The sequence below is a fragment of the Balaenoptera ricei genome, chromosome 1 (genome assembly GCF_028023285.1).
Source record: "Balaenoptera ricei isolate mBalRic1 chromosome 1, mBalRic1.hap2, whole genome shotgun sequence".
In the NCBI taxonomy this organism is placed as follows: domain Eukaryota; kingdom Metazoa; phylum Chordata; class Mammalia; order Artiodactyla; family Balaenopteridae; genus Balaenoptera; species Balaenoptera ricei.
In genome coordinates this window covers 105,715,648-105,739,287 of record NC_082639.1, presented here as the reverse complement: position 1 = coordinate 105,739,287, position 23,640 = coordinate 105,715,648, and the positions used below count along the sequence as shown (strand labels likewise).

General features: G+C 42.3%; 1 protein-coding gene across 1 annotated transcript in view; it reads left to right on the top strand.

Moving 5' to 3' along the window:
* The first annotated feature begins 22,641 nt into the window (after window positions 1–22,641).
* The window catches only part of ZNF697 (zinc finger protein 697), a 30,092-nt gene continuing 29,093 nt past the window's right edge, over window positions 22,642–23,640 (top strand). The window contains exon 1 of the mRNA XM_059929034.1: window positions 22,642–23,092. The gene's annotated coding sequence lies outside the window, so the exon portion shown is untranslated. The remainder of the gene's footprint in view (window positions 23,093–23,640) is intronic.

Genomic DNA, 23,640 nt, shown 5'->3' with positions numbered 1-23,640 from the left:
AGACTCACTAGTAGCATCATACTTAATGGTGAAGACTGAATGATCTCTCCCTAAGATCAGGAGTACTGCAGGTGCTAGCCAGGGAAATTTGGCAAAAAGTGAAATAAAATGCATCCATAATGAAAAGAAAGAAGTAAAGCTATTTCTATTTGAAGATGACATGATCTTGCATAAAGGAAATACTAAGGATTTTACTAAAAAAAAAAACAGAATTAATAAGCAAGTTGCAGGATTTAAGACTGATATTCAAATTATCTTTCAATACACTTTATGAAAGATCTGAAAAAAATAGTAAAACAGTTCTATTTACAACAGTAACAAAATGAATAAAATAAGATTATAAAATAAGACCAGGAATTTAGCAAAAGAAGTGTAAATTTTGTTCTCTGAAAGCTACAATATATTGTTGAAAGAACTTAAGACCTAATAAATGGAAAATTTCCCATGTTCATGGATAAGAGGACTTGATGTTGTTAAGATGGCAATACTTCTTACATTGATATTCTGATTCAACACAATACCTAAAAATTCCAGCTGGCTTTGAGCAGAGCTTGACAAATGAATCCCAAAATTCATATGAAATGCAAGGCACCCAGAATAGCCCAAACAACCTTGAAAAAGAAGGAAAAAGTTAAAAGATTCATACTTCCTGATTTCTAAACTTAGGAAAAGACACAGTAATCAAGAAAATTCAATGGGGGAAAGAATAGTCTTCTCAAGAAAATGATACTGGGGCAACTGGATATCCACATGTAAAAGAATGAAGTTGGACCCTTCCTCAAATCATTCATAAAATTAACTAAAAAATGGGCCATGAATCTAAGTTTAAGAGCAAAAACTATAAAACTTTTAGGAAAAAAAGAAACATCAGGATAACTTTTTGTGACCTTGGTTTAGGCAAGGCCTTCTTAAATATGGTACTCAAAGCACAAGCAACAAAAAAAAAAATAGATAAATTATATTTCTTCAAATTAAACACGTTTTTACTTCAAGAATGCCATAAAGAAAATGAAAAGACAGTTCACATAATGCAAGATAATATTTTCAATCATAAAGCTTATTAGAGATTGTATCCAGAATATATATATATATATATATATAAAGAAAAAAACTCTTAGAACTCAACAATTAAGAACAACCCATTTTTTTTTAAAGAGCAAAGGATTTGAACAGACATTCCTCCCAGGAATATTATACAAATGGCTAATAAGTACATAAAAATATGCTCAACATCATTAATCATTAGGGAAATGCAAATCAAAACCACAAGAAGATACTACTTCACACCCACTAGAGTGGGTAATAAAAAGAGAGATAATATCAAGTATTGGTCAAGATATGGAGAAATTGGAACTTTCATACATTACTGATGGGAATGTAAAATGGCACAGCTGCTTTGGAAAAGAGTTTGCCAGTTCCTCTAAAAGTAAACATAGTTAACATATGAGCCAGAAAATCCACTCCTAGGTAAATAGTTAAAAGAAATAAAAACATATGTCCACAACAAAAACTTGTACACACATGTTCATAGCACCATTATTCATAATAACCAAGAAATGAAACAACCCAAATGCTCATCAACTGATCGATGGATAAATAGGGTATGGTATAGCCATACAATGGAATATAATTTGGCCATAAGAAGGAATGAAATACAGATACATGCTACAATGTGGATGAAGCTTGAAACACTACGCTAAGTGAAAGAAGTCAGTCACAAAATATCACATATTGTATGATTCCATTTATATGAAATGCCCAGAATAGGCAAATCTACAGAGACAAGAAGTAGATTGGTGGTTGCGTAGGACTGTGGGGAGGGGTTGGGAGAGGTAAAGGGTAGAATGGGAAGTGACTGCTAATGGGTACGGGGTTTCTTTTTGAGGTGGCGAAATGTTATAAAATTGATTTTGTGGTGATGGTTACACATCTTTGTGAATATACTAAAAAATCACCGAATTGCACACTTTAAATGGTGAATTTTATGATGTATGAATTATATCTCAATAATCCTCCTTAAAAAAAAGATTCCAACATTCATCTTTTTCTATTGTCCTATTTTGGAATATAGATTTATAAAGTGACTCAACTATTTTAAGCTTGTTGCTATGAGCAATATATAGTCACAAATATAATTCATATGATGTATGGTTACTGGCGTGATATTAATCTGGATTATTTTTAGAATTCAGTCTCCAAGCTCAAAATTGTGCTGAGATCAATTTGTCATTGGTGGCATCCTCAAGATAGAATCTATATTCATCTCTATTATCTCAATACGTATCACAGTGCTAGACGTGCAGTAAGTGATCAATAATTATCTGTCAAATGGGCATTTAAGTAAATAAGGGGCTGACTTTACATTTATGGTCACTGTATGTGGGACTGAGGAAAAAAACAGGAGAGAAATAAGACACTGAAGCGGAAAGACAAAGAAAATTATGAATTAAAAAAAACACACACAAGTGTGCCCCCCTTCTCCTACACATACCTGCACACTGAAGCAACTCATGCACAGATACAGATAATTCGCTCTGCTTTCAAATTTTTCTTTAATCTTCCCTTACTCTCCTGAAAAGAGACAACTGGTATCTCCTGCAAGATGCTAAACTCTAGGTTAGGTTGCTGTAAGACTCATCCCTAAAATCTGAGTATTTAAAAACAACACAGATTCATGTTTTGTGTATGCCACACGTCCATCAAAGGGCAGTTGGTGGCTCTATTCACACTGGACCCAGGTTGACAGGGAGACCACTGTCTGAAAGGTTGTCAGTTGTCATGTTAGAGGAGAAAAGAAACCTTTGGAGTATCTCAGGGTGGCAATTCAATGCCCTGGCCACAAACTTATATCTGCTTATAATTCCTTGTCCAGAACTAGCTACATGGCCTTAAAAGGGGGCCAGGAAACACAATTCTATCATGCGCCTGGAAGACACATAATTGGAAACATTTGGCCAACAGCATCAATGACGACCACACTGAGTAATTCCAGAATTTCTACAGAATTCCAGTATGTATACACCTGTGGGTAGCCTCTGTTTGCCCTCTCTCTGGCCCACTGCTGCCAGAGCTCTAACCAGCAATTCAGCATCAGCAGGTGAGAATGTTGGGAACTGCCATAGGAACAGGTCTGGGTAAAAGCTAACTTACCTAACACTGACCCTTGTGAAGTCTCACCTGCCTACCCCTAACCTCATGGAAGAATTGATCAGCTATTCCTTGGCACCCTCCTGTATGCCAGACACACATCGATCGATGCATTTGTAACATTTCCTTCTATGTATTTGTCCACACGCCTTTGTTTTCCTTAGCAATCTAATGATTATAAACATGCTTGTACCTTTCATACTTGGCACAGCACCTGGAACGAAGTAGAAGCTCAATTAACATTTGTGAAATTAAAGCATTTATGAATGAAGAGACGTAGTCCAGAAAGGTTGTAGACCTTGAGGTGTGTATTTCCAGCAACAGAGTGGGGTGGTGAGATCAAAGGGGGTGGACCCGCCCCAGGTGCACGAAGAAAGGCCTGTGAGGGACAATATGTATTCAGGCCAGTGCGGGACAATATGTATTCAGGCCAGTGCTAATCCAGATAAATGATTGGCATCATGAGGGGACAGCAAAAAAGTCCAGGGTGTCTTCAGAGGAGGAGAAGAGAGTTCCCAGGATCCTGAGAGCAGGCACTGGTCAGGGATTCATATAAGTGACTGACACTAGCAAGGTGCATAACCTGACTTAGGAATGCACGTCCTGTATCCAAGCACCTACCCTCACACCCTAGGTTAACTATAAAATTGTCCCAATGGCCCCTCAGCAGTGGGGAGGGCAGCTTCGAATGTTTCCAGATTTTTCTGCCTGATCAAGATCCCACCCTGTGAGTAAGTTACCCTATAATAAACCGATCCATAGATTACATGGAGCTACAGCCTCGTTTTTCGGTCTCAGGATGCCTTCTCAGTTCGGTGGGCACTTTTGTTCCCTCCGTCCTCCAGCAGAAGATCTGAGAGCAGGAAGCATCATCCTGCCACCCCCAGCACCAGGCAGGTGCTTAACAAATTTTTTGAGAGAATAAACAGTCCTTGCCCTCCAGAGGCTTGCAATCTGGTTGGGAACAAGGCTGTTGTACATAATCTGGGAAATTAAGAGCTATTAAGAGGCAGTCCTTCAGAGAACAGCTGGGTAATGTGTCCCTAGTTCCTTCCTTGCAGCCAAACCCAAAATTTCCTACAAGGCTTTATGATACCTAAGTGATCTGGAGGAAAATGCTAATAATATCGTGATTCTTAAGAGTTCTCAGGTAACCTCTTTCCTGTTTCATTTCATGTGCTTCCTCATTACCATGGTCATGTTTGGTTTCTTAACTGTGCTTGTTACCAGCACTGGAAGAATGAAGCCCATTTTGCACAAATGCATAAATCTGGTTTCAGTTTAAAAAAAAAAACAAAAACATTATTTTTAGGCCCCAATTCCATCTCAATCTTTTCAATGTTCTGATACACCGGCCCAAGTATGCTAATACTTTGGAGACAGCTAAGTCAATGACCAATGTAAAGGCAAAAATAGTACTGCAGAATTCAGACTCTCTAGGCCAAAGGTGATAACAGAGAAAACCGATCATGCACATTTTGTATATTGACCTCTAGAGTAGAAAGGCATGAGATCCTCATGCCATACCGGATTTGTTTCACTGTCTGCTATTTGGTCCTAACAGATTCTTTCCACTTAGATTAACACAGCTGCCCTTAGAAAAACGCTCTATGAGAAAACCCTTCCCTCTCAAGATCAATTATAAGAAAAGCCTTGCAGTTCCCCTACTAACACTGGCAGCAGGTCTCCGGCAATAATCTTCTCTGTTCTGGGATGTGTAGATTCAATGAAAGGTCCATGTGTTACGGTATAGTAGCCAGGCATCTGAAAAGGCAAGGTACACTCTAGTAGAAAGGGTATAACGTTGAGTCCTAACTGTAGATGTCTTATAAAGAACCAGCTCAGGAGAGAAAGGAAAATTTCTTATGTGGCCATCCTTACATCTGCTTTTTTTAAAATTTTATTTTGTTTTATTTTAATTTTGTTTCTGCATTTAGAACGTAAAAGATCTTAAAGTCTCAAAAACAAAGAAATGCTTTTTCTATAAGCCACATCTTTTACAAACATTCGATTTCCTCAGAAAGAGAAGATCAGTTGGATCTTTATATTGAAGATTTCATCTGGCCAAACTTAAGAAAAACTTTAAACTGGGAGGCAAACTTCAGGGAATCTGCCAGATCTGAAGATAAAACTAAAAGTTTTATGTATTTATTGTACTTACCAGAATGGCCAAAATGAAAGAAAAGATGGTGTTGCAGAGGAGAAAAAGCAACTGGAACCCTCAAACATTGTTTGGAGAGTCTAAATAGCACGAGAAATTGCCAGTATCTTCAAAAGCTGAGCATACATATGCCGTATGACCTAGCAAGCCACTCTTAGGCGTATACTCAGCAGAAACACATCATATATTTACCAAAACACGTGTAGTAGAAAGTCCATGGGAGAGCTGTCCAGAAGATCCCCAAACCAGAAATAACACAAATGCCCAACAGAAGTAGAATGGATAAATAAATAGTGGTATATTCATAATGGAATCCTATACAGCAAAGACAACAAATAAACCACAACCTCACATAAGGACATGGATGAACCTCATAAACATAATGTTGAGTGAAAGAAGGCAAACAAAAGAGTTGCGTGTGTTTCCATTTATATAAAGTTCAAGAAAAGGCAAAACTAATGTACAGTGTTACAAGTCAGGATAGAGGTTACCCTCGGGAGGGTGTGGTTACTAAGAGGGGGCGAGAGGTGGGCCTTTGGGGTGGTAATAACCTTCTGTTTCTTAATCTGGATTTGGGGTACACAGGTGTGTTCTCTTTGGAAAAATTCATTGAGCTGTACATCTGTGACTAGTGTGTTTTTCTGTAAGTACTTGTACTTCAATGAAAAGTTTACTTTAAAAAGAAGTTTAATGATGAAAGAAACCTAAATGTCCATTGACAGAGGAGTGGATAAAGAAGATGTGATACATATATACAATGGAATATTACTCAGTCATAAAAAAGAACAAAATAATGTCATATGCAGCAACATGGATGGACCTAGAGATTGTCATACAGAGTGAAGTAAGTCAGACAGAGAAAGACAAATATCATATGATATCGCTTACATGTGGAATCTAAAAAAATAGTACAGATGAACTTATTTACAAAACAGAAATAGAGTCACAGATGTAGAAAACAAATTTACAGTTACCAGGGGGAGAAAGGGGAGGGAGGGATAAACTGAGAGGTCGAGATTGACATATATACACTACAATATATAAAATAGATAACTAATAAGGACCTACTGTATAGCACAGGGAACTCTTCTCAATACTCTGTAATGACCTATGTGGGAAAAGAATCTGAAAAAAAAGTGGATACATGTATATGTATAACTGATTCACTTTGCTGTACAGCAGAAACTAACACAACATTTTAAATCAACTATACTCCAATAAAAATTTTAAAAAAAGAAGTTTAATGTAATTATAGTCTGTATGCCCCGAGCTTTACTAGGCAGTTTTATATAATTATAGCCCAGGGTCATGTTTATAATAATCATCATCTATATCTCGATCCTCCATGCCTACAACTGCTGACTAGCGGGAAGGCTTTTGTTTTTTCACTCTTTATTTCTCCAACTATTTCTAAGAATTCCCAGAAATGTGTAACTTTAGTGGAATCACCAGTTTTGGTGGTCTCTTCCTCTGAGATTTCCAGAAGGTAGACCACCACCTCACATATAATCAGAGCCCCTGCTGACCCTCCCCTCTGTTGTCCACCGCCACTTGGATCATCTCTGAGACCTGGTCTTGCCACTGCTGTCCTTCTCTGGACATCTGAGTCTCTCTCAGTCTCCTGTGCTCTCTTCTCTCTGACCAGTATATCCATGTGTCCTGTTCTTCTGGGAGGACTACTACAGCTGCGCTCTGTGAGCCCTTAGAAATACAATTCTAGCATTTCTACCACAGCCCTACCTTGGGTCTCCAGTTTTTTTTTTCCAGGTGGCTCCCTGAGGGCTCCAGGGAGGTTTTCAACAAACCTCACTCAGCAACTACGGAAGTGAATTATTGACGAAGGGGGAGGGGGATGGCCAGCCTGTTGCACATGAGTGTCCTGTGACTCCAAGTGGAGGCTTTGGAAAGAACCATTAGGTCTTCCCTGTTGGGTGGCTTGGCTTACCAGCTGGAAGACTGCTTTGCCTAGATGACGTCAGCTCAGTTAGAACCCTTTTGCAGTGGGAGAGTTTTCAGTGAGATGGACAGATGGTTTCTTACTGTAGATCAATTCGTTCCTGTGTTGGCAACAGGGAAAACTCAGAGGGTGAGCAGAGCCTCCCACTATTTGCCCTGGTTAAGCCTTAATCACTTTGTCCACCCCCCCAATATCCAGCCTGCTCTCTCTCTCTATTGGTTTACGCCAGGAAGGGTGACCTTGGCTAAGTCCTTAACCACTTCTTTTTCAACTTCCTTAGGAGCAAAATCATCCCACAACGCAGTTGTTGATCAAATGAGGTCACATGAAGGGGGCTTGTAAAAAGTAGACTGCTGGGGGACTTCCCTGGTGGCACAGCGGTTGAGAGTCCAGGCTCCCAATGCAGGGGGCCCGGGTTCGATCCCTGGTCAGGGAACTAGATCCCACATGCATGCCTCAATTAAGAGTTCACATGCCGCAACTGGGGAGCCCACATGCCACAATTAAGGAGCCCACCTGCCACAGCTAAGACCTGGAGCAACCAAATAATAAATAAATAAATTAAATATTTTTTTAAAAAAGTAGACTGCTGGTGAGGTATATTCATCTTCGTTAATCCTTTCTGGAGAATGAAACGAAGAGAATTCAACTGAATTCTGTAAGTGTCCATTAGGGGGCGCCCTTTCATTCCAAATTCCCCCAGCAGGTCTATTCTAAATTCAGCAGGTGGACTTCCACTGCTTTTTTCTTAGCCTTAAGTGGCAAGGAAAGGGAGGGTACTGCCTCATGCCCTCTCAGCCTAGAAATGGGACATGGTTCTCCTTTATTATTATTATTATTTTTAATTAATTTTTATTGGAGTATAGTTGCTTTACAATGTTGTGTTAGTTTCTACTGTGCAGCAAAATGAATCAGTTATACATATACATATATCCCCGCTTTTTTGGATTTCCTTCCCATTTAGGTCACCAGCACTTTACATTCTTTTTTTTTTTTTTTCTTTTCACACCTTTTTTTTTTTTTTCACACACACACACTGTATCCTTTATTATTATAACCAGGAAGACTCCCTTTTCTTTATGCCTTTAGTAAACCATACCCTAAGGAATCTATTGATTTTGAAGCCCATTTTTATGAGATAATATTATGGCCAGCACTGAAGAAAAACAAGTGATAAAGAATATATGCATAAGTATCAACTACATCAGGGTGTGGTAATGGGGTACAAGCCACTTTGGGGGGCAAAAGGAATTAGCAGAGGTGGGAATGGTTATTTAAAGCCTATTTTGTGCTAGGTGTTTTACAGATATAATTTCACTTAATCTTTTATAACAGGGGTTAGAAAACTATGGCCCAGAGGTCATATTCGGCTGGATGGCAGTTTTGTAAGTAAAATGTTATTGGAACATGGCCACACTCATTTGTTTACAAGTTGTCTGTGTGCCTTCACTGTACAATAGCAGCAACGATATGGCCCATCGGGTCCAAAATATTTACAATCTGGCTCATCACAGAAAAGGTTTGCTGACTCCTGCTTTATAACCAGGTGAGATGGGAATTACTGATGAATAAACAGCAACTCAGAAAAATTCAGTGACTAGCCAAATTCACACTGCTAGTAAATTACGGAGTTAGACTTCGACTCAAAGTGGACCGTCTGTCCAAAGCCCTTGTTCCCCCTGCTGTTGCGGCACAACAGCCTCGCCAGGTGATCCAGTGCCTCCACAGGACTGGGGTTTCACACCATGAATCTTACTTATTATCATGATTTCAAACCACTTTGCATTGTTTCCAAGGATCTGCACAATCTAATTTCAGCTTGCCTTTCCTGCTTCCTCTCCTACTCCTCCCCCAGTGAGCCTAGCTCAAGTGACCTGGTGCCTTCACTGTTTCCAAACACGCCTTTTGCTTCCTTGCCCCATGTCTCCATTTCATGATTCCACTACCTCCAAATAAATACCCTCCCTCACTCTTCAGATCCTGCCTCGTCCTCCAGGAATCCTTCCTTGACCGTCTACTCGGAAGTGATCTCTCCCTCTTCCAACATGGAGAGCAGTTCTCCTTCCTGTTGATTTAGCACTTATGGTATGCTGCCTTGGATACCATTTGATAGGCCTGTCTTATCTCCTGAGAGTGAGAACTGTATGTACCCCACCCCCTGGTAGACAGTATCATCCACACAGGGACCATGTAATGGCAGGTCCATTGATCCATGAACATTCTTCCATAGAGATAAACTCTGTTCACCCTTCCACACAACTGGGCATGTAGCTAAAAGCGCAATATTGGCATCTGGATATGAGGTGTAAATGTGATAAAACGAAGAAATCTGGGGACAGGAAATAAGCAGCTTACCCTTATTTTTTAATCTAGGACTACAAGACTAGATGTCCCTTCAGGTGCCTTTCCTATGACAACACGAGGAGTAGCAGCACGAGATCTGGAGTCAGACCTGGGTTTGAAATCTGACTCTGTTACTCACTGGCTCTGTGACCTTGGGCAAATTACTGAGCCTCTCTGAACTCCGGTGTCCTCAGATTTACAGCAGAAAAAGCAATAATGCCTAACTGGTTTGTTGTGACCAGTAAATGAGGAGATACACTTAAAGCTCCTAGCACAGTCTCTGCACATATGAAACTCTTAATAATTACCAGCCATTATTTTTCCAAAGCTCTGCCCCTAAATAGGCACCAGATCTCAGCATTTAGGACTGATTTGACCCTGTCCATCTTACTGCTATGCAGTAGCCATCTGTCCTGACCATGTGATCGAACAACTACAAAGTGGCTCACTGCAATTTGAGGGGTGACCAAGAAAGGAGATGATGAATACCCTGCCCACAGCAGCTAAATTTTAATAGAGACATGGGAAGCAGAAAAACAGACATGGCATCTCCTCTCCTTCTCTCCAAACACCATTTATAGCAGGTATGTGTTTCCAAACTGGAGCCAGAGTTGGGAAAGAGTCATATGTGCTAGTCTGCTGATGTAATGCCTCAGGGTCTCTTGGGTAGGGAACTCTCTTTGGTAACAATAGGTTCCTTCATCTGCCACCTCCAAGAGAATCCAGTTACTTATTTTTGCTCTGTTGTTACCTTGGGGCTGCAGCTTAGCCCCACCCACATATTCCTTTCTTCCCTACACTTTCTCAGCTGTTTATCAGTTCCAGGATACACTTAAGTTTTCAGATTTAAAAACGGACTCAACTATAGGATGAGGAATTGGGGTTGATGTAAGTGGTGTACAGATAGAGAAGCTCCTGATATTAACCATGGGCACTGAATCCAGTCTGAGTCCCTGAAATCGGGCTTTACAGCTCCTGGCTCTTCCCCTTTCTACTTGGTCAGCCAACTTTTCAATATGGTCCTTGAAAACACCTGGGGTTTCCTGGTGACCCTGAGGTTTTATCTCTGCTTCTGGTTAAAACTGCATTCTTTGTAACCGTCGAACTCTTAGAATAGTTATTCCCCTGGATTCTGTGCCTTTAAAACACTTCACGTAATATTTATCTCTGGAGACCCTAGCCTGGGACAAACCCTTGTTCTCATTTTCACATGGAGTAAACCCAAATATCACAACAGATGTAGCTAAGGGCATAATCCCAATTAACCACCTGGCCTGCATTCCCCTCCCGCTCCAAAAAGCAGTCTTGACATGATATAATAATAACTCTCCATAACTCTTCCATTTATTTTTAATGAGTACACAGGTTGACTAGTTCCTTTTTCAGTTGACCTTTTGAAGCAGTTAAACTGGTTTATTTATATCAACAGCTGAAGCAAATGACCATGAATAAAATCTCACGGGGAAAAAAAAAATGTGCATTATTTTCTCTTCAAAGTTAAATCACTTTAATTCTGGACAGACCATGTTCTAGGCCGGAGAATATGCTAGTATGATCCAAACACATAAGACACAACCATCCTGGGACACAATTTCCCTTTTCATGGGCCTGACTGGAGGCAAACATTTCATGGGCTGGTGTGGGTAATCTCTATAAATAACTATCAGTGTTAATGATTAAAGCAACTATTACAGAGCCCATTGGCAATGGATGAAGTGTTTCTGGAAGCAGCCAGAAGAAACAAGCTCATACAGTACAGGAGAGGGAAACAAAGTTAGCAAAAGAAGAGAATGTAGTTGAAGTTCTGGACCAGAAAGATTTCTGGCTGAGAGTAGTCGGGAATTAAGCCAGGAACTCAGTGCAGCTGGAGTACTGACTATAGGAACAAAAAATGTCGACTTTGGGGATCAGGGCCAGGAAGAGCCTTAGTGAGTTTGTGGAGGAGGACAGCCCTCAGGGCTCAGACACCCAGGGCCAGCCAACACTTAGCTCTACCCTGAGAAAACGTGAGCTCTGCATCTACTCTGGGGTGTTGCCCACCTCTGGGAAGTTTCTGCTGCGCTAGGGATGAGAGAATGCAGCTGCTGAGTTCTCTTGATACTGACAAGGGTTCTTGGCCTTCCCCAATCAATAGAAATTGATTAGAGGCCAGACAAGGAATTCAGGCAAGGCTTTATTGGGGCCCCTGCTGCAGCAGCGGGGAGTGAAAACAAGAAACGGTTTCCCTTGCTTGATCCTGAAGGGGGATAGGGGTGCGTCCAGGGGTCCAGCCAGAGGGGGGCTTAGGTGGTTTGCCCACTCCTTTGGTGGTGGTGGGTGCAGGGGGCATGCTTAGTACCCTGCTTTTGCTCCCAGTTCTTCAGAAGTGGCAGTTGGGTTTTTTTTGGTCTTTTTGTATCTTGTTGTCCATAATTTGCCCCAACTGCCAATGCATGCAGTTATTTTTAGTCCCTTATTGTTTCTTTGTATTTTGTTTCTCAAGGAGATGTTTGTCCAGGTGCAAGCACTGTGGCAAAGGGTCCCAGGTCCCAGGTCCCAGCCTGTCTCATGCTGTTGTGGAGAAGAGAAAGAGGAGACTACACTCCCCCTGGGATTGTGAACCTACTCTGTGCACACTGCAGCAAGGACACTCAGTGGGGGAGGCAGGGAGAGGATAAATATGAAGCGAGATTCCTCCGCCAAGAAGCTTTGAGTTTAGCTGGGGAGACAGACCAACAATTTGTACAAAACATCTCATGAACCAATGAAAATAGTATAAAATAAAACACAAGTGTTTTGTGGCACAGTCTATCAGAACTCCAGGCATTCACGGGGTGGGAAATATGATAGTGGAAGGAGCAAAGAACTTAGAGTTAAAAAAATATCTGCAGTATAAAAGAATGGAGTCTCAGCCAATGAATAGAGGCCTCAAGGGGCAGATCCAGATCCTGGATAATGTGGTGTCCCTTTAAATTAATATTATTTAATAGAGAGGGGTGACAAAGATGATGACTATTTCCATTAATGAAAATCAAATCTCTCTTTGTGCTCTAATAAGGGATTTATTATTTGCACCACGTATAGCAGAATATTTTACTTATTTTTCTTTTGTTTCACAGTTTTTCCAGCATTCATAACTGGAAAGCATTAGTCACTCACACTCACCATGAGCAAAGAGAACTTACTTGGATATAGTTACACAGTCTTGTTCAAGATATGGATATGGTGCTAAAACAAATATTTTTCTTAAATCACTGGAAGAGTCTCAAGACCACTCATGGTATGTGAAGAATGACTTTTATTTTTAATCTAAATATTTAATTATTTAATTCCATAATAGCAAGAATGTATTCACACCATCACTTGTATAATCTATAATGTGAATATATATATAAAGTTTCTTTTCCATTACTTATTTATTGGCTTCATACCAATTAAACATTTACCACATTTCTACAGTTTTTTTTCCTCTCTTCACTTTTCCTTTCCAACAAGATGACTTCATGGGAGGTATATTAAAGGAATTAAAATGTATATTAAAAAAAAAATCTGTTTCCCTGCACAATGTCACACACTGTTTGGTTTTGGAATTCAGCTGTCAGTTTCAGGTCCTCTTGGAATTGGGGCAGGACTCTGATTACACCAAGAAATATGCATGTGTAGATCACAGAAAATCTCAGCAAAGATAAATCTGCAGTCCTGGGAGTGTTTTTACATTTCTATCCAAGGAAACTTCCTTCTTCAGTGAGAATAGATCCAGTTTACATTTCATCACTTGTGTTGGGAGTGTTGGTAGAAACCTGAGTTAAATGGCACAGAATCTCGGGTTTATTCCCAGGATGTTTGAGCGCCTCTGTGGTTTGAGGTCTGGGGCAGCTGATCCTGCCCTTCTGGCTCTTACTTTGTAACCGTGCTCATGTCACTGGAACTCTAAAACTTATTTTCCTCATCTCCATGGGGATGTTAATGTCTACAGAGTCTACTTCTTAGGGTCCCTTGAAGCTCAACTGAGATAATAAATGTGAAAACATTTCTGTAAACTGGACAACGTTGGCCATAGGTAGGCTGTTACCTTGTGAGCGGGGGAGAAGGTTAGATTGGTATAGAAGGGCTCCAATGGGAATCCTGACTTACAACACCCCTCAACTTGTTGGCAAACACTTCTCTTGAACGCATGGCTCAGAATATATAAGGGAGTGAGGTGTCACTGGAAAGAGTAATGGCTTGGGAGTATGACCCTAGGTCAAGTGACCAGCACCCCACTACACTGAGGTATATGAATTTGGGTAAATCACTTAGTCTTCCTTGTTTCTTCATCTGTGAACTTAGATGTTTGGACAAAAAACCTTATATGTTCTATAAGTACGAAAACCATGCTTTCAGACTTTCTAAGATACTTAGGATTTGCTGCAATATGCCTAGTGCAAGCTCAAGGACACGTTATCGTCCCTGAGGTGTCCTCTGGTGTCATACACTAGGCCTGACATATAGTAGGTGCTCAACAAATAAATGTTGAATATAAGAATGACCTTTCAATCATAGTAGTAATTGATTTGTGGGGTAATTTTATACCTAGTTTTAATGCAATTTTATTCCTTTCAGCAAAGATGAATGTTTAAATACATACCTCCATGTAATTAATAAGGTAATTAGTAAGAAATACTTTTCTAAAACTTATTACCTAAATGAATCCATGAATCCAAAAAATGATTCTGATTTTGCTTTGAAGAAAAAAGGTCATCATGCCTTAAAAGGGATATAATATTTAAGCTCAGGGTTTTCTGGAACTTAGTTCCATTGTCTTGTCTATGAGATTTCTTCTAGCCCTAAAATGTGAAGTAACACCAACATTACTTCTATTCTTCCCCACCCTCACGCCCACCCCCTCATCCTGGCCTCATTTTAATCTTCCAGGATGCTCTGCTGTAAATGCCAAGTCTTTTCTAGGCTCAGAATCTTTGCACAGAAGATTCCTTTAACCCTCCCTTCCTCTGTCATCTAGCTAGCTCCTACTCCTCCTTCCAGGCTCAGCTTGAAACTTTCCCAGAAAATGTTTCCTGACCCCTAAGACTGGGTTAGTAGCGCCTTGGATACTACTCTGATGCAGCTTGTCTGCATCATGTTATTTATCACATTAGATTGTCATCAGGCCGTTAAGGTGAAAGAGATGAGAGCACAGATACTGGAGCTTTACTGCTGCAGTTCCGAGCCCACTAGCAGGGTGAATTGGGCAAGGGTGCCTCTTACAGCCTGCCTCATAGGGTTGTTGAGCATATTAAATGATTGAAGGATTCGTATATGGAAGCATATAGAACAAGGCTTGTTACATAGTATCATATAATGTTTGCTGATTCTGGTGTTAAATGTTATTATCTGTTTGGTCAAATTGAGCCCACAAGCTCCTTGAGAGTAGGAAGCATGTTTTATTCACTGTTGTACCCTAGCACTGTAAATATTCTGTAAATATTTGTTGAATAAATGGATTTATCTTTTCTGCTTCACTGGAACCATACTGGGGGACCTTCTTACTTGATAAACCTAGTGATGAAGCTACAACGCTTCAAAGAAAAGAGATGACGAGTGGGTGGAGGGTACCAGTTGTCGAGTCTGCTCAATGCTAAAGCAGGCTTATTCAGAATAGGATAAAGTTTTAGTAACACCATTTAAAAAGCTGTGACTAGTGGTAAATTACAGGAAAATTAGCATGCCAATGGAAGTGATAATTGATGCTGTTGAGTGTAGACACAGTAAAAGAAAACAAATCGGTTTAACTCCACGCCCTCCTTCAACCTATAAGGAGTGAGCCATTTTCTTTTCAGTCCGTCTCAGTACCCCAGTGCTGTGTCCACAATCCACATTCCTTACTTAGCATGGCTCACAATGTCATTCAAGTCCTGGGCTCATGCCTAAAAATACACTAGCCTCAGTCATTATCATTCTGCATGACCATCCTGCCCCACCCCCTACTCTACAGCATCTCCCTCACCTGATGCCCAGCTCCTTGCTCGCTCAGAAAACCTACTTCTATTCTTTAAGACTCAGCTCTGGTGTCACCACTGGGAAAGCAATCTCTGATGATCCCAATTTCTCCTGTGCCTCGATTGCTTGCTATGTGAGCTTAGTCACAGAGTCATCTCCTCATGTGGTATTATTCTTCCACCAGATTGCGATCAGGACATGCAACTTTCATTTCAGCATCCCTGGCACCGAGCAGTGTGCATGGAAGGGAGCAAACATACACTAACACAATAAGCGTCCAACTACTGAATGAATGGTTGGATGGATGACGGGGCGGATGGATGGAACTTCACCGCTCTCTTCTTCACACTTTCACTGTGAATGTTCTTATTCTTTCTTCTTGCCTCGTGAGGCCTTAAATTCAGCCTCTGAGGACTACTTCTGAACAACCTTGGGTAAACGTGGCCTCTCGGAACCTCATTTTCCTTATTTTTGAAATAGAGATGATTAGTGAATACTAAACAAATAGATGGTTCCTGGTTTATAATAAGTTCCATGTAGATAATATCATCTGCAAATAACAGTTATGTTTCTTCATTTTTAATCTTTATACCTTTGATTTTCTTCTCTTATTGGATTGGCATAGATTTCCAGTACCAAGTGGAAGAGTAGCATGATGCTGGCCATCCTTATCTTGCTTCTAACCTTAGAGAGAGGGCATCTAAAGTTTCTCCATTAAGTCAGATACAGACTTATTTTAAAAGATTAGTGAACCAAGTATCTTTCTAATCTTTGGAGTACAGAGGTGAGTGAAATCTATACCTTGACATGTATACCCATTTTTGCTGTGGCTCACAATTTATTTTTCTTCTCTCCCCATCCTTCAGGGATAAAGGGTTCCAGGCTATATGTAGCTCAGAAAAACAAAACAAAACAAAAACAAAAAAACCCACAGTCTTGTGCTCACACTCAGGGGAACATGTGTAGGAGGTCGACTATTTCAGAGCCAGCCCTCAGCCCACCTAATTCTGGTGAAAATGTCCTCTTCCCTCCACTGCCTTTGATCAGATGGGAAATATTCTCACTTCCCCTCCCCCAAATTCTCCTCTAGGGAATAAGATATTCAACATCTGAACACATTCGATTTTAATGAAATATTCATTTTTACACATTATACTTTAATAGAAAGTTTACTTTAAAAAATTGTATTCAATGGACTTGGAAGGCATTATGCTAAGTGAAATAAGTCAGAGAGAGAAAGACAAATGCTGTGTGATATCACTTACATGTGGAATCTAAAAAACACAGCAAACTAGTGTATATAACAAAAAAGAAACAGACTCACAGATATAGAGAACAAACTAGTGGTTACCAGTGGGGAGAGGGAAAGGGGGAGGGGCAGGGGATTAAGAGGTACAAACTATTAGGTATAAAATAAGCTCTAAGGATATATTATACAGAGGGGAATATAGCCAATATTTTACAATAACTATAAATAGAGTGTAACCTTTAAAAATTGCAAATCACTATATTGTACACCTGTAACTTATATAATATTGAACAGAAACTCTATTTCAATTTTAAAAAGTGTATCCAAGAGAGGATGCCCACGAGTGAACACTGATGCTCCTCTCAGCTGCTTAAAAAATATTTCTTTATTAAATGTACTCAACATATATCTTTTCTGCTATAAAAGCTGAGCACTGTGCTGGATTCTTTGGACAAAACTATGAATAAGACAGTCATAGAACTTACTCTCATGGAGTTTACATGCTAATTGCAGGAGAGAAATGAAACAGGGAAAACAGAGAATAAAGTGTTTCAAATATGAAGAAAATGAAAGACTCACAGAGAAAAGGGGGAGACTATTTTAGAGAGAGTGGCCAGAGAAAGTCTGTATAAGGAAGTGACATTTAGGTTTAGGATGGGAAGGAGCTCCCCTCAGAAAGGTTGGGACTGGAGTTGGAGGGCTGACTCCAGGCAGAAGAGGAGAAAAGGCCCTGATGTGGGAATTCAAGTTTTAGGACTTAAGAGGAAGCAGCTGCATGCCACTAGGAAACAAAACAAAACAAAACATAAGACCAAAAAACTATATGTTACCTACTAACAAGAGAATCAGGCTAAACAATAACTGTAAGGGTTGAAAATCTTTTTTTTTTTTAAGCAAAAGAACCAGTACAAGGAGGAAAACACGGCTGAGCTCTCCCAACAGTCAGGCACTGACTGATGGATGTGTCCGTGTCATTTCAATCCTAGAAGGTGGTCAGTTTGCCGCACCAGCCTGGATGATGGAATTAGAAAGCTGGCGCTGGCTGGCAACAGCAGGGGGTCTACTGAGAAGAACACTTCATGGGTAGCTGTCGTTCAGGTGAGTCTATCCCTGTCCTATTTTCCCCTCCCTCTTTCCTGAGAATTTTCACCATGAGAAACACCGAGAAACGTTCCGAATCTCCGAGGTTAGTCAGAATTATTTCTCTTGAAACAGGCAGAAATCCTATTCAATTAGATAAGTAAACAAATCACATTATGATGGCGGGATGGATGTAGTTGTTCATGGAACTGAAAAGAACAGGGATAGATTGGGAATGGTTGAACTGAAGACCTCAAATAAACTCTTTCTCTGTTTCTCCCTCTCTCTGCTATTCTCTTCTCTGTTTTGACTCGATGTTCAGGCTACGCCCTCCAGCATCTTCAGTTTGTGTTGTCTTTTCAATTAGCAATTCCAACAGAGAAAGCAGGCTTCTTTTACCTTAGCTTCCGGGTCACATGCCCATGCCTGACACCCCCACCCCCACCCCACCTGCCCCATCACTGGTCTGTGGGATGTGGGAGGTGCTGACTGGCAGGCCTGGGTTACAGATCTAGCCCTGGAACTGGAGGATGAAGAGGTAGAGATCAATTTAACTATCTCCACTTTATTTCTCAAGAAAGATTCTTATTGACTATTTTCCTATGTGACCACAACCGCGATGGGAATCGGGGAGAGTTCCCAACTTTGGGACTACACTGCTTTAGGCTTCCACTTGCTAATGTAGTTCAGTGGTGTGGAGTCCTTCTGCACTCTAGACACTGGCCTAGGGGGGTTCTGTCTTCCAAGGAAAAGCCTTAGGTCTGATTCACTTTCCAGTCTTCAGCTTAATGACTGCCATCCTGACCTCTGCCTAGGGGCAATTTGAATCACTTTACTGAGGGTGAAGGAGACTAACAGATTTTGGCCTCTTGATGCAAGGCTGTGTCCTAGTGGATGTGGCTCTTTTAATTAGGGTGACCTGCTCTTGAATGTCACTCCAGTGTAATTATTTTTTTATTATTTTTTAAATTTTTATTAATTTATTTTTATTTTTGGCTGCTTTGGGTCTTCGTTGCTGTGTGCAGGCTTTCTCTAGTTGCAGCGAGTGGGGACTACTGTTCGTTGCGGTGCGCGGGCTTCTCATTGCGGTGTCTTCTCTGGTTGCGGAGCATGGGCTCTAGGCACGCGGGCTCAGTAGTTGTGGCTCGTGGGCTCAGTAGTTGTGGCTCACGGGCTCTAGAGCACAGGCTCAGTAGTTGTGGCGCACGGGCTTAGTTGCTCCGCGGCATGTGGGATGTTCCCGGACCAGGGTTCGAACCCGTGTCCCCTGCATTGGCAGGCGGATTCTTAACCACTGCGCCACCAGGGAAGTCCCCCAGTGTAATTATTAATAGCATCCCTACTCACGCTCAAAATTGTCCCATTTTGGATGATAAATGATATGGTCACCGTACTTAAAATGGGATTAATTCTTCCCTTCCTCAGACAGGAATGGCACAGTAGGAGGAGTCTGATGTAGACCCTGGAAACAGTCTTTCCATTATCAGTTTTTTTTTTTTTACCTTCATGCCTTTGCTGTCACTCTGGAAGGAGCAGAGCATTTCATTTTTCCAACCTGGCATGGCTCAATATATCTGATTCTTGACCTTTGGAGTTTGCCAGCTAGAGGCAGAAAGAGCATCTTTTAGCCAGGCTGTAATTTCTTCCTCACTGCTTCTACACAGGCCCAGTTTGAACATCAGCATGTCTCTTTCTTTAGAACATTTATAAAAACTACAAGTAGCCCAAACCTTCAAAAATCCTGACATGTGTCAAACAAGACCTCTAAAACTCCACCCTTGAAATGCTGGGGTCTGAGACCTTTCACTCAGTTTTTTTGGTTACCATATCACAAGTATTTCCAATTCTCTCACCTGGTACAGAGGGACCCTTTCTACTCTCACCCTTCCTCAACTTAGCCAATTGCACATTTAAGGATCTGCACTACTACACCCCATGACCAGCTGTATAGAACTCTCTTGGCTGCAAGAGATGGAACTTAAAGTAACTTAAGCCCGAAGAGAATGTTTTGGCTCATGCAGCTAAAAAGTCTGGGGGTATCTTGGCTTCAGGCATGATCAACAATAGGGTAAGGATTTGCTTGTGATTATGTTCTCTCTCTCTCTCTCTCTCTCACACACACACACACACGCACGCACACACACACACACCCCTCTTTTCTCAGCTCTTCTTCTATTAGCTTATCCCTTGTACAGCAATGGAATAGATTGATTGGCAGGTGTTGATCTTGTACCCACCATGATCTGCCACTCTGTAAACCGCAAAGACTAAGGACTGGGAAGGGGGTTATTTTCCCCAAAGTTGCTGTTATCAGAAAAGGGGAAGATGGATGCTCGTGAGGGTAAGAAAAACAACAGATGTCCACCTTATACTTGAAAGCTTAAAAAGTGTAGGCGCAATTCCCCTTTTGAAAGGTGAGGAAGGGAACAGTTATGTAGCCTACCTCAAAGTAAAGTTTAAAAAAAAAGGCAAAGGTAAAATATTTGCTTACTTTCATAATAAAACCCATAGTCTTAAAAGTTTAGACTTTTCTGAAGTTGCTGTGTGCTTTTGAACCTGTTGTCAAATTGGAAAACTTGACATACATCCATCCTCTAACAGCTGGGGAGCCCTTCTTTCCCTCCTTTTATCTGCTTGCCTGTTACCTTCCCCTGAGGATAAGGAGGTTGGGAGAGGGCCCATGACGAGGGAGAAAGGAATGTCATTTCTGTCTGGTCTCACACTCTGCATATCTTTGCTGGGAATGTGCAGTTTATTAATTTCAATTTCAACATCTTCAGCAATGATCCGAAACAGGCATTAGTTAATTCAACAAGCATTTGTTGAATGCCTAATCCCTTATCCTTTCTCTCTTCTCTGTCTTCACCCTCTGCCTGTCTCCTAGACCTTTCCCATCAGGATTTAAACATGCACAAGGAGCTCTCATCTTAAAAGCCAAATAAACCCCCCACAAACAGAGAATCCTCCTTAGACCCTCCTTCCTGCCCAGCTACCTCCACCCGCTTCACAACCAAATTTCACACACTAAGTGTCCCTACATACTACCTGCATTTTTTCATCTCCTGTTCCCTCCTCTGGCCACTCCTGTCCTACTCCTGCTCTCCCTGGAACAAAAGAGTTTATGGAAAGAGCACCACTTTCTGGGAACACAGACATCTTTGTTAAATACCATGTGGTAATTGTCTGTGTGATGTTAACTGGAGTATGAGCTTCTTGAGGGTAAGACATAGCTTGTAGTTAAGTTATTGATGGTTACTCTGCAGATATCTTACTGTTAAATGTTCTTTGTCTACTCCAGGCATAGTGAATAGTTAGTGTTAAATAAATTTGTTAGAGTAACGAATTAACTTAGGTTGGCAAAATAAAATGAGGGGCAGGTTTGGTATGCAATGGAGATAGTGAAGTTTTAGGTATCATGACCTGAAATTAGAAACGTAGGAGGAGGAGAGTGTACCATATTAGAAGCAAGGCAGAAAATAGCTTCAACCAAGGCCTGGTAGACCGTGGTAAATGCTACATGCAAGTGCATAATTTTTTTTTCAAGCTGAACACTAGAAAAGGTTGCTAGATTTGCCAAACCACCATTATCAATTATCCTTTTTTGGTGGGGGGCACGCTTTCACTGGAATGTTACCAGACTGCAAACCATTAAGGAGCAGTAATTTGTAGGGTCTGGAAAATTCAGGGATTACAGCCCCATTCATTTAGGTGGACGGTCAACACAGTGACATGCAACAGGAATTTTGGGGAGGAAGGTGATCATATTTGTGTGCTTCTCATCAATTCTACACCTTAAATTAATCCAGCCCATTTTATGCCTGTGTAAGTTAAGGACCTCCAAAGAAAGAGAACTACAGCAGAAAAGCAAAGTGGATCCACTTTTCTTAAATGTAAACTAAATCCCTCCACCATAAGTTCCAATTCATGTCTTTGAAATGTGAGAGGCCAAGTGGATATGACGGGTAATTATGACCTACTACCTTGTTACTTTTCAAACACATTTTAGAGGATCCTAGAAATCCTCCTTACGTCCTATCTCCATTCACTACACTCTGATCGCTCTCCTTGTGAGAGAACACAGTTTTTAGTCATGTAGTCTCTAAGTGGCCCTTCCTTGATTTTCCCACGAGGGTCCTGGGAATTAGACAGGAATTTGTGGAGGATGTTGCAGACCCTTGATAGTCTGGAAGCGGAGTTCCTCTCTGGTAGCCAATGTCCTCCTTCCCTAACCCCCTCACCCCACGCGCTCGCTATACAGCGGCCACATCTGTTTTGTAGGACCCAGGAAACTGAATCCTAAAGGGGAAAGGAAAAGATAAGCAGAAAGTCCAGCAAGTTCTTCATTCAGCAGCACACGGGTTTTTACGTGTCTTCTAGTTAATTCATGTAATTTGTTTTCAATCTCTTAGTTTAATTACTTTTCTTGAAAAGATGCCTGGGACAAGGCCAACCACGGAGGGAGGAATGTCATCGGGTCAGGATCTGGGAACAATCAGCTCTTATGGTTTTAAGGATGAAGCGCCAAGATCTTAAGGAACCTGAATTCCTGGTGAGCAGTCAAGTTATTTAATCCGCCCCCAGCAGGATTTCGGTGGCTTAAAACAGAAAAGGAAAAAGAAAAAGAAAATCTATTTTAAAAATCCCAGATGACCTAAAGCGAACCCATCCCCAACTTCCTCATTTCTAAAGAAAAGGCCTCTCCCCCCGCAGTCCCCCCGCACACTGCGACAGCTCAGCGGCAGGACCCCAGTTAGGGACTCCCGCGCAGGGACCCGCGCCCTCCGGGACCGCTGGCTCGGCGTGCGCCGCGGGGCGGGGCCCAGGGTCGGATCCACGCGCCGCCCCCTTCCCGGGAGCGCTTAGGGAAGAGGGCAGCGCCTCTCCTCCGGGCCCGGGGTCCTAGTCTGGCCGGAGCTGCCTCCCGGGAGCCCGCTGCTGTGGTGGCAGGAAGTCCCCGGGAACTACAAATCGAGGCATGCTGGGAACATTCCCCTGCTCCTCCCAGGAAATGTCCTTTGTCCAGCCCTACAGGAAGCCCCAGCGAGGAGCCAGCCGGGCGACCAGCCAGTCCGCCAGCCAGCCCGCGGCCGCTGCAGCCGCCGCCGCAGCAGCAGCACGAGAGCAGACGCGCCGCGGCGCGGGGCTCGGGCCGGGGCGCGCGGTGCCCTCGCTCCTTGCCGCGCCCGCCGCCGCGCAGGTAGGAGCGTGGCTGCGGCTGGGCTCCCACGCCTCCTGAGGATGGGGCTGATCGGGACCCGACCCGACCGCTGCGGGGATGGGGTGTGCGCCCGAGAGCGGGTGGCGGAACGGCTGGGCGAACTTGTACCGCTGTCCGCGCCCCGGGGGCGCAGGGGCTCCGGGGCCCCGGGCGCAGGGGGGTGTTCCTGGCGGCCCCCAAGCCCGGACAGAGGTCTCTTCGGGGTCTGTGGCGAGAGGCGGGGAGGAGGAGGCTGAGACGCGAGGGAGGAGGCAGCGCTTGGAGAGGCAGTCAGACCGTCCCGCCGACCACCGAAGGGGGCATCAGAGACCCTCGGAAAAACGAAGCCCAGGGAGGAGCTTGGGAGGAAAGGAGAAGGTGAAGGGCTTTGTGTACAGCTGCGGACGGGGACCGACTGCGCTCCCCTCGCCTTGTCTCTCCGCGCCCCCAGCCCCACTCGGGGCTTTTGGGGGGTGGGGGTGGGAGACTCCGAGGGGGGCCAGCGGGTCATCTTGGGTCCTTGTGAAATGTGTTCTCCCTTTTTCTCT